The following is a 16610-nucleotide window of genomic DNA, read 5'->3' on the forward strand; positions in this document are numbered from 1 at the left end:
CTGTGTCCCAGCTTCCCACACCCGAAACAAGTGATCCTGGACGCATTACCTCCAAGACTAGCACCTCTGAAACTGCCTCCGCTTTGGTTCCTCATCCCCCCAGGAGCACTATTGGTGGAGTATCCACTGAACTTGCCTGAATTCGGCTTCTTGGCCCCCGTATTATCACTGACAGTTTCCGACTTCCTCTTCTCAGCTTTTCCTTTCTTATCCTCTTTGATCTGCTCGGAGAGCCTTTCAGCAGCACCAGCTCTCAGATAGATGTCCTGAACGGTGGTAGGTGGAGCTGCCGTGAGTCTCTTTTTGATATCCACCGTCAAACCCCTCTCAAACCTCATAGCCAGCATGGTCTCGTTCTTTGCAAATTCATCGATGTATGATGCCAACAGTCGGAACTTCCTATGGTATGTTTCACCGCTTTGTCATGTCCTCTGTCATCTTAAACGTATCAAACTCCTCCCTCGCCTTAGCTTTCGAACTACGGCATGAACCGATCCGTTAATATCACTTGAAATTCTAACCAAGACACGTATCCTTCCTCAATGTCCCCAGCAACATGTCGAATCTCCGCCTTGTTCCTATTCCACCACTCCCAGTTTTGTAGCCCCGAGGTAGTGTGCGGCTTGGTCTACTTGCGGCTCTTCGGGACAAGCTATCAGCTCGAATAGGTTGGTGAACTCCCGACACCAATCTCCCAGCAAGTGAGGTTCCCCCTCTCCGGTGAAGATGGTAGGGTTATGCCTCGCCACTATTGTACTCATCTTAGCAGGGTCCATTCTTTTGGCCTTTAGGGCCTCATTCTCACCCGATGAGCGGTCTAACTCTTCCGGGTGATGTTTACAACCGTGTTCCTTCTTGGAGGCATGACTACAAGAGAATTTTAGGAATTAGTCGCAACACAAAACACCTTGGCAATTCTAGCCAATTCTATTACTCTTATCTTACTTGTCTATCTAGCATGGTTTAGGGATCACATAACCGCATATCACTAGACATAGCCTTCTGACACAACTTTATAGATGTATAAGTATAAATCAATCTTAAAACATGCAAAGTATTATGCCACAACCTCCTACCAACTCTTTATACAACAATTATCATATCAATCAGTTAATACTTAGGCAATAATATATGAAGTTATGCTCAATATCATGCAACTTCTCTACCCTTCCTCTCATATGCACTCGGGGTTCCGGGTCAAACCGAGAGGGCCAATGGTTCGGTGTGAGGGGGCCCCTAACTCATCCCTTACCTTTAGTGTGCTCCTAACGAGTTTTGTCCGGGGTTCATTTTATTTAGACTCTTCCTATATTCATTGGATTCATTGGTTTAGGCCGAAGATCGTTCGCTCTGATACCACTTTGTAACACCCCCATTTATTTAAGGACCTGAACTAGGACTCCTCGGATAAAGAAGGCGTTACCATCTCGGGAATCCGAGGCAAGTAGATAACAAAGAGAAAGATAACAAAGATTACTTTAAATTAAAAAGTTTATAATGTTTACAACGGGAATGACACATGTCTTAAATAAAAATAAAGTCTGACAACTAAACAAAATAAAGGTGAGCTAGCTCTAAGTCAGGTGATCCATGCTCTCTCCCCGCCGGCTCCCAATGTCTCAACAACTGTCAACTGCTCCCCATTAAAAGGATCATCACGGGCATACACGAATACACGGGGTCAACCGCGAGGTTGAGTAGGTAATACGATATAATAAAGAATGCAATGCTATGCTCCTCCAACCAACTCCATCACACACATCCCAGCACGCCTTGACCATACCGATCCCGGTAGACTATATATATCGACCGTAGTCGATCGCATTCCATGTTGAGGACACCAGGGCAAGTCCTGCAGAACCCACCTGGGCCTTAATCACAACAATCTCATCTCCTCCCAACTCCAACTCCAATGCAAATGCAATGTATGAAATATATGAAACAAAAAATGCTCAACAGGGTAAATAAGATAGTCAGGTATGTCATATAATCCAAACATGTCAACTCTTTATAATCATAAAATTCAATCAGTGTATTCCCCTACCTCGTATTTGCAAAAGTCAAAAGTCGGGTGCTTAGTAATATTCCACAACAAATTCGCCCTCTGAAAGACAATAAATAATAAACAATTACTTAAACCATTCCCTTCCCAAAATAGAAAGTTACTAAAATTAGAACTTCTTAAAATGGAAAGTTTCCTTAAATGGAAACTTTCCCGATCTAGCAGTTTTCTATTTTACCAACCCGACTCAACCCGTCTCTAAACATTTAAACAACTCGGGAAATAATTAGCTAAACAAGGGTACGATATATTAAATGATAAAACAAGTTTTTACGTTTAAAGGAATTAAAAACAACACTCGCTAACACTACCAACCCGTCTCTACAACCCGCACCTTCACACTCCCTCACAACCCTCACGCGCCACCCTAAACCACCACGAACACCACCTGGCTTGCTCCCCTCTTCGACCCCACCACCAACAACCGACCCCAGGCTGGTCGACTGCCGCCGGCGAGTCGAACCAGAGCCGTCATTTGGCCTGGTTCACCGCCGAGCCTCACCAACACCCCCTTATCCTCGTCACACAACCACCGCAGCCATCCCCTAACCTCTGCCAAAACACCACGTCCCTGCTCACCGTCAGACCCCACATCCAGACACCGTGACACCACCATTTCGACCTCCCCCGAGTCCACAGTGGTGCCACCCCAACCTAAGCATCTAAAACCCGTCTGAAAACCCCCTGCTACACCCGTGTGATCTACCCTATCAATAACAACCCCTGCCGCCAATTCTGCCACCAAGAACCACCCTAACCACCACCAATAGAGACGACCCAAACCACCCAACACCATATCCCCGACACCAGTCATCAACACCCCCTCCCTGAGACACGACACCACACACAATACCCGACAGAAAACGCAAACAAAAAAAAGGAAGTTGTACTCATACCTTTTTCCTGCCACCTCAACAGCCACCACGGTTAACTGTGGACGTCGACAACCACCCTAGGACCCTCCTTGCTGCTCCGACAATACTTGCACTCACTCTCCCTCTCTCGATCTGTGTGTTTGCTGGGGAAATGTGCCGCTGAAATGGTAGGCGTGTGAGGGGAATGGGGTTTTGTAGGGTTAGGGTAGAATTAGGTTAAATGTTTAATTGGGTCATGGGTAAATGGGCTAGGGTCAACGGGAGGTCAATGGGTAAATGGGTAAGTGTAGAAAAGGAATTAGGTGACGTGATTCGCTCAATTAACCCGTCTTAACAAGTTTACGATAACTCGATCGTACGAACTAAACAATTAACTCGACTCAATTAACGATATAAAATACGGAGTATTACATTAATCTCTCCTTAATTATTGTTCAAGTTTATTATTCAAGTTTATTATTGGGTAATTGAAGATTATTGGGTTATTATTGGAGGATTGACAACCTTCCATCAATCAATCAAGTTTCTTCTATTATTCTTTGCATTATTATTTGGATCATCTCAAGTTTGGTATAATTCCTTTACTCTTTAATCTTTATTGTTCTTTTCTTCATTCTATTATCATGTTTATACTTGTTGTGACGATTGACACCATTAATGACATGTTTCCCACGATAATGAGTGAGTAGTTTCTTTAGCTAGGATTAGTGGGTAATTAGGGGAAACCAACATGGGATTGATTCATGCTTAATCTAATATGTTCACATGATTAAATTGCTTGCTTGTTGTGATGTCAACTTTATGCACATGTTATGTTTGATGAAATGCCAAGCCTATGAATCCTTGCATTTACAACCATCTCTTATCTATTCAACTTGACTTGTAAGATATAAACCAACTCGAGTCTTGTTAGACCATGCATAGAAGTTGATTAGGAGGAAAGTAAGTCGACTTGTAGGTGTTGTACAATCTAATCGATTCGGCTCCGGGACCCAACTCTTCCTAAGAACCGTAAGATATAACCCAACTCGGTTCCCCCACAACCTTAATTGCTTGTAACATTGTGAACATGTTTGTACGATCAACACCATGAATCCCCTATGCCCCCATAATATCCTAGCACTTTTTATCAATTATTTACATCCTTCCTTTTATTGCTTGTTTTACCTTATTGTTTGCATTAGACTAGACACAACTACAAACCCCATCAATTGTGACACTAGCACAAATTGAGATAGATAGACTTAGAACCCAAAGCACACCGTCCCATGGATCGACCTCGACTACCACTAACTAGTTGTATGTTGAGTATTATAAATGTGTTTGATGGATGTGTGACGACCAACTCTTGTCCCATCACTACCTTCACTTTCATTTCCACCCCCCACACACCATCGCGTGGACATCTACAGCGCCCGCCTACTGACCGACTAACTCGAGACCCACCAGCAGACCCTCCACCGCATGGGTGACCCCACCCAACACCTCAGACTAAGATGTCCCACTCAACTCCTATCTCAGCAGCCCTCCACACCTAATTTCCACCATGCAAACCATATCTTACGTTCTTCAACCAACTACCCTGCGTCTCGTACCTCGTGTGTAACCACCATCTTGACCTCACCCTATGCATGACCCCTATACCTTCTCATAAACTTATGCAACTCATCATCCCATCATTACCCACCCATCGCGACCCCTCTCATACCATGACCTCCCACCATCAATAATAATGCCCATTCATTCGTCTTTCAAGTCACCAGATACTAATGTTTTTTTTATTGAGTCATGTTGACGCTTCCCTTTTAACATTGTAAATCATTTTGTCATACAACACAGTTAATTTGACATAATTTAAAATGGAAGATTGAACGATAAAATTAAAATGGATAAAGTATTATTTTTGCTGACACCTTATTTTCTCATTACCTTTTAGTGTCATAATGTTATGCAGATAATTTGTTAAAGTCACTCAAACTTATCTAAATTGAAAATAATACTACGTCTCTAAATTGATTTTTTGATAATTATATATAATCTACTGCTCATAATTTGATATATATTATGGAATTACTTGATAAATTTTAGGTAATTTATATTTATTTATAGTGGTTGTTTTTCTAAATATCAGAATAAAGTAAGATTGTTTTGAGAGTAATGAATGTCTTACAAACCAACCTAAATTAATCATGTTTAATACGAAATTGTATAACTCGAATTATGAATTGACCTAATTCGAGCCAACCTAAATTTTGTGGACCAATAGTTAGCATGATCAATGGCAAACATATCTGGTCATGTCGGGTTCGTATCACATGTAAACGGGTCACAGATTTTTCAACCCAAACCCGACCCAATTAATTATCATGTCGTGTTCATGTCAACCCACTTACATAAATGGGTAATTAAGACTCAACCCTAACCCGTTAATTTAGTGTCCTGTTTTGTCGTTTCATTATTTCAGCTCTACCAATAATCATTCAATTCACATTTAACTTGTTTTGCATTTTTTTTAAATGATTCAAAATTACTATTGTATTTTAGTTTATACTCCCTCCTATTCACAATAAACCTCCCATTTCATTTTGACACAAAAATTAAGAAAACACACTACCCCCACCATATAAATAAATTTGAACCACACAAATACACTACCCCACCATACAATTAAATTTGGACCACACAAACACTTACCAAAAAAAGGAAATAGGGAAGTTATTGTGAATAGATGGAAATGGAAATAGGGAGTTTTATCTTGAATAGGAGGGAGTATTATTTACCACACACTATTGATAATATGATCCAAAAAGACATATACTTAAATATTAGTAATCCAGACATGGGCTAGATAGGTAGTCTCATTAATCATTACTATTAGATCAAACCATTTCAATTTACTTGGGTAAACTAACCTTTTTTTCTTGACATACGTAAACAGTACCCATACGATCAATTTTATATATCAGACTATTTCTTACATTGTACGAATGTGGATGATATCCATATCTAATTTTTGTTATACATTTAGTCTTAAACCCTATATAAATGCATTTTGAACTTTGAGTAATCAATGAACAAATTTACTTATCTTTTATACTAAAAAATCTACCTCTAAATCCATTTTCAGCTATATGTTGCTTAAAGTTACATTTGTTGCCCCTTTACGGACTAAATTGACTGGAGTACTGGATATCATTTTTTAATAATTGAGACAACCTCCTACTTGTCGAACAACAATATTGAAATAACAAATATTTTGTAAAATTTTATATCACGCTCATTACACTAAAGTAAGCATTACTTTACATGATGATCCATCAAAATACATGCTAGTAATGCAACCCACCAAGTATAGTGGTAAGCTCTCAAAATATCGTTTTTACATATAATCTACATCAACAGTATCACTACATTTTAGTAACAATTACCTACAATATCACGGCAAGTCAAATGGATATTTCATATCCTAGTGAGATTAAACATATACTCCATCTCTCACAAAACTTCTCAATAAGTCGCGAATGTAACTTTTGTATAAAAATAACACAAAATTTTGAAGAAATGGTCTCTCAATAAGTTACTATATGACCGCTTTTATCGTAACTTTTTGTTAATTTTTTATACTCCTTTTATTATTTATTATGCTTCAAAATGTCCAAGAACAATTGCTGTCCTCTGTACTTAATTTGTCTCTCATGCACCTTTGTTGAAATGTCATCCTGAAGTGTCAACCAAATGCTCCGGATGAGCAGGTAAGCACTCAAGCGATTAGGGCCAGCCATGTACATTTATATCAAAAATATTGCTCCGTATCTCGATGAAAATAAATCAACTGTTTAAAATAAAACTTCAAAACTCTTTAATAACCATCATACTAACAATCGCTTTGGCCTCAAACTCGGCTATCAAATTAAAACCAAGACACTTGTAAATCAGTGTACAAAGAAGTTAGTTATCATTCCGCCTTCTAACTCATAACCTAACTCATGTCAGAAACAATAATATTAAAAATAAATCCATATACCTAATGTTGGAGTAACATTTGATTATTATAGCAGCAATTGAATCTTTAAGTCCCTAGAAATTCGAATTATAAAAGTAGAAATTAGATGAAATATCTTAAGATAAAGAACAAAAATTAAATCAAGAAAAAACATTTACTTAAGGGAAGAAAATAATAGGGTTGTGTATGCGGTCTGACATTCACTGACAACTTGGCCTTCATATTTATCCTAAACTCCAAATACAAATCCACATCTACAATTCTTCATCATATTGAATATAAATTTCACCTACATCAAATACACAATAAAAATGGCGTACCATTAGAATTTGATGGATGCGGAGAACATTCAGATATACACGATGAAAATAGTGTACCTTTAGAATTTGGTAGATAAGGAGAACGTTTCTTGTCAAACAATCACCAAGGTTTCTTGTACCGAATAAGCAGTAATCTGACCTTTAGAGAAAAGAAAACAATAAGATGTGAAAAAATAGGTATATATTAGGAGATGTTAGATACAATATTACCATTTTATGAAAGTGTTTTGCCATATGAAAATGTAAAATGACAAAAAAAGACGACGACGACTGAGAGAAGTATAACAATTGAGGACTTCAATGGAATTCAACATAATCACACATATTTGTTTCTAGTCAAAGTTTTAACACAAATTTTCCACTACCCTAAACTTGCCATATATTTCATGTCCTTTAGATAGACAAAATTTGAATAAAACTGGAAAATGAATTTCAAATTGGACATAAGTGTGAATACTGTTACCGTAATTTACTCATCAAAATCTTATTTTATCCAATTTATATAATTTCCTTAATATATTTTGGTCACAGATTCTTGTAATTGATATCATATATTCTTGTAATTGATATCATATATTTTAAGGAAAAAATAATTAAGGATATCATATATGGTTGGTCCTTGATTCAGGCACCTTTTCAGATTTTTGAAAATATACACTTGGAAATGGAAATTTTAAAAGTGAATGACGTGGCAATAGGAAGGGACGTGACACGTGGCAAATGATTAGGTAACCGGTTATTGTTTTAATATAATATATGATTACATTCTAGTACTAATACTAATATGAACAATAAACACAAATGGCTCAATGGTTAATATGTTAATGTGTATAACTTGGAAGTCGAAGGCCCGAATCCAATATCTATCAATTTTTGCCTACAGATTATATAACTAGTAATGAGATGGGCCTTGGCCCTAATAACCAAAAAAATACTCTCTCCTATTCTACATAAACCTCTCTATTCATGGGGGGCACTAGAATTAAGGAGGGGAATTAAATAAGGTAAAGTATTGTAGTGGAGTTTGGTAATTGGAGAGAGGGAAGGTATTGTGGGGTATTATTGTGGGTAAGGTGATTAAAATAAGTATTGTTGTGGGGTAAGTTAATTAAAATAAGTATTGTTGTGGGGTGAGGTGGGGTATTGTTGTGGGGTAAGATGATTAAAATAAGTATAAAACTTTTCTAAATAAGGAAATATAGAAGGAATTGTGAACAGATGAAAAAGGAAAGAGGGAAGTTTATGTAGAATAGGAGGGAGTATTTCACAAAAAAACAGGCCATAAGGAATCGACCAACCCTCATCTATATCTATATCTATCTATTTATAAATAATATAAAAAAGCAATACAAAACCACCACACTACACAAATCCACTTTTGAGACAATTCTGGCAAGCCACCTCATCACCATTATTTAAAAAAAAAAATCTATAAATAATACTCCCTCCATATCACACCAATGATAACATTGACTTTTTCACACTTGTCGAGACACGTTTTACAACGTGAATATCTTTAGTTACACATTATTAAAAATTATAAAAATTTGATATTCTTATAGCATTCATGACAATAAATCAAATAAGATCTCACATCACTATATTTTGTCTTATAGATTAAGAATAATATCAAAGATTCCCTACGACCATAAATAGTGCCAATATTCTCAATGTTACCATTGGTGTGTGTAGATACCCAGTATCTGCTGAGACTCCGACAAACACCCGATGATTATCGGACTACAACATGTTTTGGAATCGCGGCGTTTGATCGACAGTTTGTGTACAACTTTACGTCGGAAAACTTAAAACGATTTAGAAAATAAAACATTTCAAAACATTTCAAAAATACCTGGAGTGTTTAATGCACGACAACGGGGTCGCAATGACACTAACTAGAGTCAAAACCGGCACCAGACCAAAAACCGACTCAAAAATTCAAATCCCGACTCCAAAACGAGTCAAACCGAGTCAACCACAAAAAACCAAACATTTCAAACCTTCTACCTTAAGTTTTCCCGGATTCATGAATGGTCAAGTACCAAACATGTGACTACAAAACCTAGGATAGAACAAATCATGATTGCATTTGTTGTGAAAGTGACAACACAACTCGAAGAACCGCGACGTGGCTCACGCCTCTTTGAGCAGCCCAGGTGGCCACGTCTGAGGCAGAAGCCCCTTAGGTCGCCAATTGGCCCACGCCTAAATGGGGTGTTCAGACCAGAGATCAACCGTGTTTGTTCTCGTCATTTCCCTTTAATCCATCTTCATATTTGTAATCGATTTTCACCATTTCAAGTATTTTCGAACTCTTTTCATTTTATTTCACTTGTTTTAACCATAAAACATTTTTCACCCTTGGTTCCTCATACCATGACGGTTAAATCCGTGTTTCGGTGATAATATTTGGTTAATGACATTTAAAAGGTATTTTAAAGCCTTTTATTTCATTTCTTTACATTTTCAAACAAACATATTAGTCACCAACACAAAGTCATCCTTGGTTCTACATACCATGCCGGATCTTAACCCGGGTACGATGATGAGTATCGACTAATTACATTCAAATGGACTTAAGACAATTAGTTCATAATCATTTTCAAAACTATTCATGTCAAGTTTTTCAAATCGAACCCGACACCGAATATTATCAAAATAGTGATGATTATTCGAGTCTAGTTCTTCAAATCAACAAATGCGGTCTAAACGACCCCTTCAAATCAAACCGGGTTCAAATACCCATTTTCAATACGTTTTATAACGTTTTCTAAAAGGTCAGAACACGGCACATAAACCGTGTCCTAACCCGCGCCTAAACAGGCTCTCCTTTTCTGATTTTCAAAACCAGAGGGAGGCCCCTTACACCGCCGGCTGGCTCGCGCCTCATATAGCCGTCTGGTACAGGGCCTGTTCCCTTCCAGCATTAGTCTAGGACGATCCCGACTCCGGTTAACCCGGATATAGGACGGATCACATGACTATTCAAAACCATATTTGCAAAATGCCTTACTAAGACAAATGGATCATGTTATGCACCCTAAACCTAATACGGTAAATGGATGTTTAATTTCCGTCTTGCATGCAAATCAATCATTAATCCAACTCGACATCTTATACTTGATACTTGGATTAAATCAACCGACTTAGAAAGCTCTCACATGTTAGGTTTAAATCATTGGATGCACATTCATGCATTTAAACCGTTTTATCAACTTTTGCATTCAACCAACCAAGATCGATCAGTAGAGGCCGCTAAATGCGGGCGGGATTGGGTGTCTGATTAAAGGGCTTCCCAATACGGACCTTCACCTCTTACTCAGAAACTTTGGATAGTGGACGACCTTATCCAGGGCGTACGAGAGTCATTCTAGAGATAGGATGCTAAAGAGGGACGATTTCCTTATCTTTAGTACCTATGTCAAACGCTGCTTTGTGCTTCAATTTGACTGAGGTATAATGTAACACCCCGGTTTATGAAGGAGCCTTTAGCAAGACATTCCCTAATAAACCGGACTGTTACCATCTCGGTTTCCCGAGGTGGTGAATAACAAATTAAACTCCAAGGCAATTTATACAATTATTTTTAACTTGATTATTACAAAACCTCTTTTCGTCAAATTACAAGAACTAACATAAATAAAAGTGAAAGTCTTCTAGATGATGATCTAGCTACTAAGTCGTCAGATCCAGTGTCTCACGCCCATCCAGCTCCCGTTCTATCTCTTAACTGTCAAGTCCGCTCGCCAATATTTGGGTCATCACGGTGTTCATGAATACACAGTGGTCAACCACGAGGTTGAGTAGGGAAAACAATTAAACAACAAAATATGATATGCATGATCCTCCGTCATCTCCATCTCCATCTCAACTCGTATCTCATATCTCATTTCTCATATCTCATAACCCGGACAACCCAGCCATACCGATCCCCGGTAGACTATATATATCGACCGTAGCCGATCTCCGCACCTTGTTGAGGACACCAGGGCAAGTCCGAGAACCCGCCCGGGCCTTAACACAACATCATCATCACCACACCACATCACCACAACATCCTCCATCTCCAATGCATATGAATGCTCAAAAGAAATTAATGCAACACAATATATATATATATAAATCACTGAACTGATAAATCATAACATAAATCAACAACCGCGAATCAAGTCAACACAATTAAACAACAACGATAATAAGTCAAGTGTATTTCCCTACCTCGATCTTTTGCGGTCAAATAGTCGGGTGTCCAAGAATATTCCACAACAATTCGCCTTCTGAAAGATAATTAAATGATAACAATTACTTAACTATTCCCGTTCCCAAAATAGAGAGTTATTAAAGATAGAATTTCCTAAAAATGGAAACTTTCCCGATATAGTAACTTTTCTATTTAACCCGTCTCTAATTAATTAATTATTATTAATTATTATTTTATTTTAAATAACTCGAAACTAAAACCAAAATGATAATTAAAGGATTAACGAATTATACGATTAAGAAAACCCGAATCAAACAATTGAACAACTCAACAACCCGACTAAAAACCCGTCTTTAATTATTTAATTAACTCGGGAATTAAATTAATTAATTAAGAATACGACCAAATAACGAATTATAATGATTAAGCTATGAAAAACCCGTTTCAAAACTAAAAACAACACGTCATCAACCACCATCCCTTCACACGCACTCCCACACTCCCACGCGCCACCTCACCACCGTGTCAGCCACCAGTCCAAACACCCACTCTGACCCAGCCACCAACGACCACCCCCACTGGGGTCGACTGTCGCCGGCGAGTCAAACCAGGGCCGTCTTTTGGCCTGGTTCAGCACCGTGCCTCACCAAACACCCCTAATTCTCAACCTACAACCATCGCAACCAACAACTACCCCCTTCCAAACAACCACCATCCTACTCGCCGTCAAGCAGTGCACCCAGGAGCCATGGCGCCGCCGGTTCGACCTCCCCCGAGTCCACGGTGGCGCCACCCCAAACCTACCCATTCTAACTCGCCTGAAAACCACAGCTTAAACCCGTTTCTACTCCCCTGACGCTGCTGCCTTTCACAGCCACTACTACCACCCAAAACCACCCTAACCACCACCACTACACTCGTCACATATCACCCATTACCATTACCCCGACACCAACCACCAGGAACACCTCCCCTAGTCACGAAACAACAACCAACCCACGACAGAAATGCGAAAACAGAGGAAAGGGGGTTGACTCATACCTTTTTCTGCCGCCACTACCGCCACCAGGGCCACCCACGGTTGTCGATCAACGGCCTAAGGCCTTCCTTGCTGCGCCGTCAACACCCAGGCTCACTCTCTCTCTCTCTATGCGTGAAAGTTGATGTGGAAGCTGATGAAGGAGGGAGGCGTGAGGGAGGCGGGTTGAGGGAGGGATTTGGGTAGTGTTTAGGTTACTTAGGTTTAGGGTTTAGGGTTAATTGGGCTTAGGGTTAATTGGGCTGAACATGCTATTGGGCCACTTAAATGGGTTAGCTCACATTTCGAATTCCATATAAACCCGTCTCAATTAACTTACGATAGCTTAACGTAATTATCGACTCACCATTAACTCGACTTAATTAGTAATATAAATGTATAATAACTAATATATAATATTATCCGTTTAATTGATTATATAAAATACGGGGTATTACAGTCTTCCCCCCTTAAAATGAACTTCGTCCCGAAGTTCGCTCCCATACTCAAACCTCGGAAGGGTATTGTATATCGTACTTACGGACGTCACGCATTTCTAACACGGTTAACACACACTTTTGACACATCAATTAAACATAACAAATACGAAATGTTACATTCTGCCCTCCTAAAAATAAACTTCGTCCCGACGTTTAGCTCGTTTTTATTTAACCCACTAACTACAACTACTAACTACCTGAGAACACAAATGTATAACAACTAAATATTCATCTGAGAACACCGTCATCTTCCATCTAAATTCCGATCTCAAACTCAAGTAACTCAATACCCAAGGTCTCACTGGACCGTAAACGTAACTTGGCACAAAGGCCCCACAACTCATAACTCAATACCAGTAGTTTAACTATACTCTCCTTTTACACCTCAACCAACTAACAGAAGTATGAATAAAACATATAGAACTCATTTGCATAGGTACCCCACAACGAAATATCCACTTGATCAAAACTACGATCTACAAACAAGTGCAAATTAAACATTAAGATTTTACAATCCTACCCAACTAAAAACATGGTTACGTCCTCGTAACCTTCATTATTATAACTAAAGTTCTCAAACTATCGCTAACAACTCGAAAGAGGATAAAATATTCACAACTCACGCTTAAGTTAAATAATCCTTACCAAAGACAATCAATATACAAGCTCTCTCAAGGAAGCTACCGTTACTAGTAAAAATCATTAGTAATTATTCATTTCACCAATCATTGTAATCTCATACCTTAGAAACATAGGGGATCAATCAACATAAGAAAAGAATTAGGGTCAACACTTTGATAAATCGATTTATGAAAATTTATAACCTAATAGGTCCAGTCTGACTTTCCTTTACTTAATTGTACAAGTTTAGGTCCAGACACAGAATCACCGAAAAAAAATGAAGATAAAGTTTCGCCATAAAGACTTATCATCCTAGAAATATTTTTAATCCTTATAACAAGGGTTTGGGATTTATTCACGAATGACGAATGCACATTGATTGACAAATTTTTACAACTTATTGGTCGAGTCAAACAAGCGAGTAAACAGCGATATTGGAAAGTTAACATACAAGACTATCATACATAAAATTTCGTTCTTGGTATTAAATATATTTAGACTGCACCCAACACCATGACATAAAAGATTAAATGTATTTAACTACACCAATTTTACAAGTGTTCCTTACATATCATGCTAATATAAATCATACCATGTTAACACATAACTCACTTAAATCACCCCATTACATTTCCCGTTTTGACATTCGTAACTAACCACAACCCACCAATTCGCTACATGAACGAACAACCTGACTAAATTAACCCACTACTTGTGACTCCGTTCTAGTTTCATTCCTCCAACTAGCAAATATCATGGAACCATACCACCAAACATTGGCTGGAAATCTCATTCCGGATTTATACTCACATGACAAAATTTAACTTCATTTTCAAAACTTTTACTTTCATACCTGACAGTGAATAACTTTCCTAACATAAATCTTATAACAGAGCCGTCCATAGAATCCATTTACAGCTTACTACGAAACTCAAAATCAGATAAACTTAATTCAATTCCTTCAAACAAAACGAGCTTAGGTGTCAACTCATATATTTGTAATTTACAGGTTCATCTTATTCATTTCAGTCCTATCTTTACTAATGAACGACTATCGTTGGAACCAATGCATATCATGTGAATCATCAAAGGGTTATCCCATTATAATTGCCAATATAATTATCATAAACAATCTTTATTAAAATATAATTGATAGTAACGACTCGAGAATATAGATATGTCAATTGTCATGTTATATCAAACAGTCTCCTTTATATCATGCCCATACAATTGCAAGAATCACTTTAGCATTTTATGACGATATAATAACGAACATATCCGATAAGAAATAACGCACTGTTTGTTATCATGTCATAGGTTTAGGTTTAACTGAAATAATTTAATGCGATGAAGGTAATAAATATAACTATGGGCACTCAACTCATATGAAAGACATTAGAACTCAGATGCATCCTACATGTGTGAACATTTAGACATACTCATTACAACCATCCATGTGTAAACATTTAAACATAATTACTATAAATATTCATGCGAGTGTATTAGAACAATCAAGTTACCATTTAACGCCACCAACTTTACCAAGATATGACAATATAGTTTTATATTTATATATATCCGACCATTATGCAAATATGATGAACACGCCAGAAATGTTACAACATGCCAAATGTATATAACGTATGCAAACAACTGGACTCGTATAAACATTTCACCCTCGATTAAGAATCCAATTAAGCTATCCCATTTTACTCATACTATCATGCCAACAATGTTATCAACTAAGTTTTAATTTTATCACTTGTTACGATACATAATTACTGAACATGCGTGCTACTATCGTCATATAAAACATTATAAATTCACGTTACTAAAGCTCATGAATTAATCAAACAATTGTATGAAAATTCAACATAGAACGCACATTTTAAATGTTTTGATTCACGTTGTAACTTTCAAAGATCACGAATAAATAACCGTTCGATTAAAACTTGATTCATTTTATTTTTATAAAACACGGAGATTTAAAAAACACAGGGGAAAAAGAATTAGGTCTAAAGTACAAGAATTCCATTTTTAAAGAATTTTACAACTCAGTTGGTCCAACAAACATGTGACAGCAATTGGTCTGAAACTTGGGTCAGTTTGCAAAACTTATTATTTAATATTGAGACATCAAGATTTTTCGTGGCTTATTAATTTGAAAACATATGCGAATATTCGGGTCGATGGAGTTGGAATTATGCAAAGATTATTAGTATAATTTAAATGAGGATTTTTACAAAATTGTTGGTCAAAACATCACCGCACAGGAACTTCCTAACCACAGCTCACTAAAATATTTATTACTCCTAATCCGTATATCATATAAGCATGAAACCAACGCCAAATGGACACTAACTCCCAAAGCTATCTCTCATATAATTTTCATCCATAGGCAATAAACAGAAAGGAAATGACAGTAAGGTCAATTAGAGAGTAACATCAACCAAAACGAGTTTCATCACTAAGTCATTCATTTTCTATGTTCCAAACTCTTACAACCATACTATCGATACTAACCCATCCTAACTTAAATCTCACACTGTACTTACGTAAACATCTACCCCATAGAATCCCTTCACATCTCGATCTACTCCTTACATCTAAATCACGATTGCTACGACTAGAAACATATAATTCAGTAGTGTTTCTAATTACTATCACAAGACTATACTAGCATGGCTTTGGGATCACATAACCGCATATTCATAGACATAATAGTACTATCAACACATCATTCATACAAAATACTTACCGTAGCGTTGTCCTGCAGAATGGTTAGAATATATGGGTCTCAAGGTATACATCAACTCTTTTTATGCAATAATCAAGGTATCAATCAGTTAACACTTAGGCAACGATATATGAATTTCATGCTCAATCTCAAGCAACTATTCTACCCTTTCTCTCATATACACTCAGGGTTTCCGGGTCAACTGAGAGAGCCGCTGGTTCGGTGTGAGGGGGCCCCTAACTCATACCTTACCTTAGTGTGCTCCTAACAGTT

Source organism: Silene latifolia, chromosome X (genome assembly GCF_048544455.1).
Source record: "Silene latifolia isolate original U9 population chromosome X, ASM4854445v1, whole genome shotgun sequence".
Taxonomy (NCBI): domain Eukaryota; kingdom Viridiplantae; phylum Streptophyta; class Magnoliopsida; order Caryophyllales; family Caryophyllaceae; genus Silene; species Silene latifolia.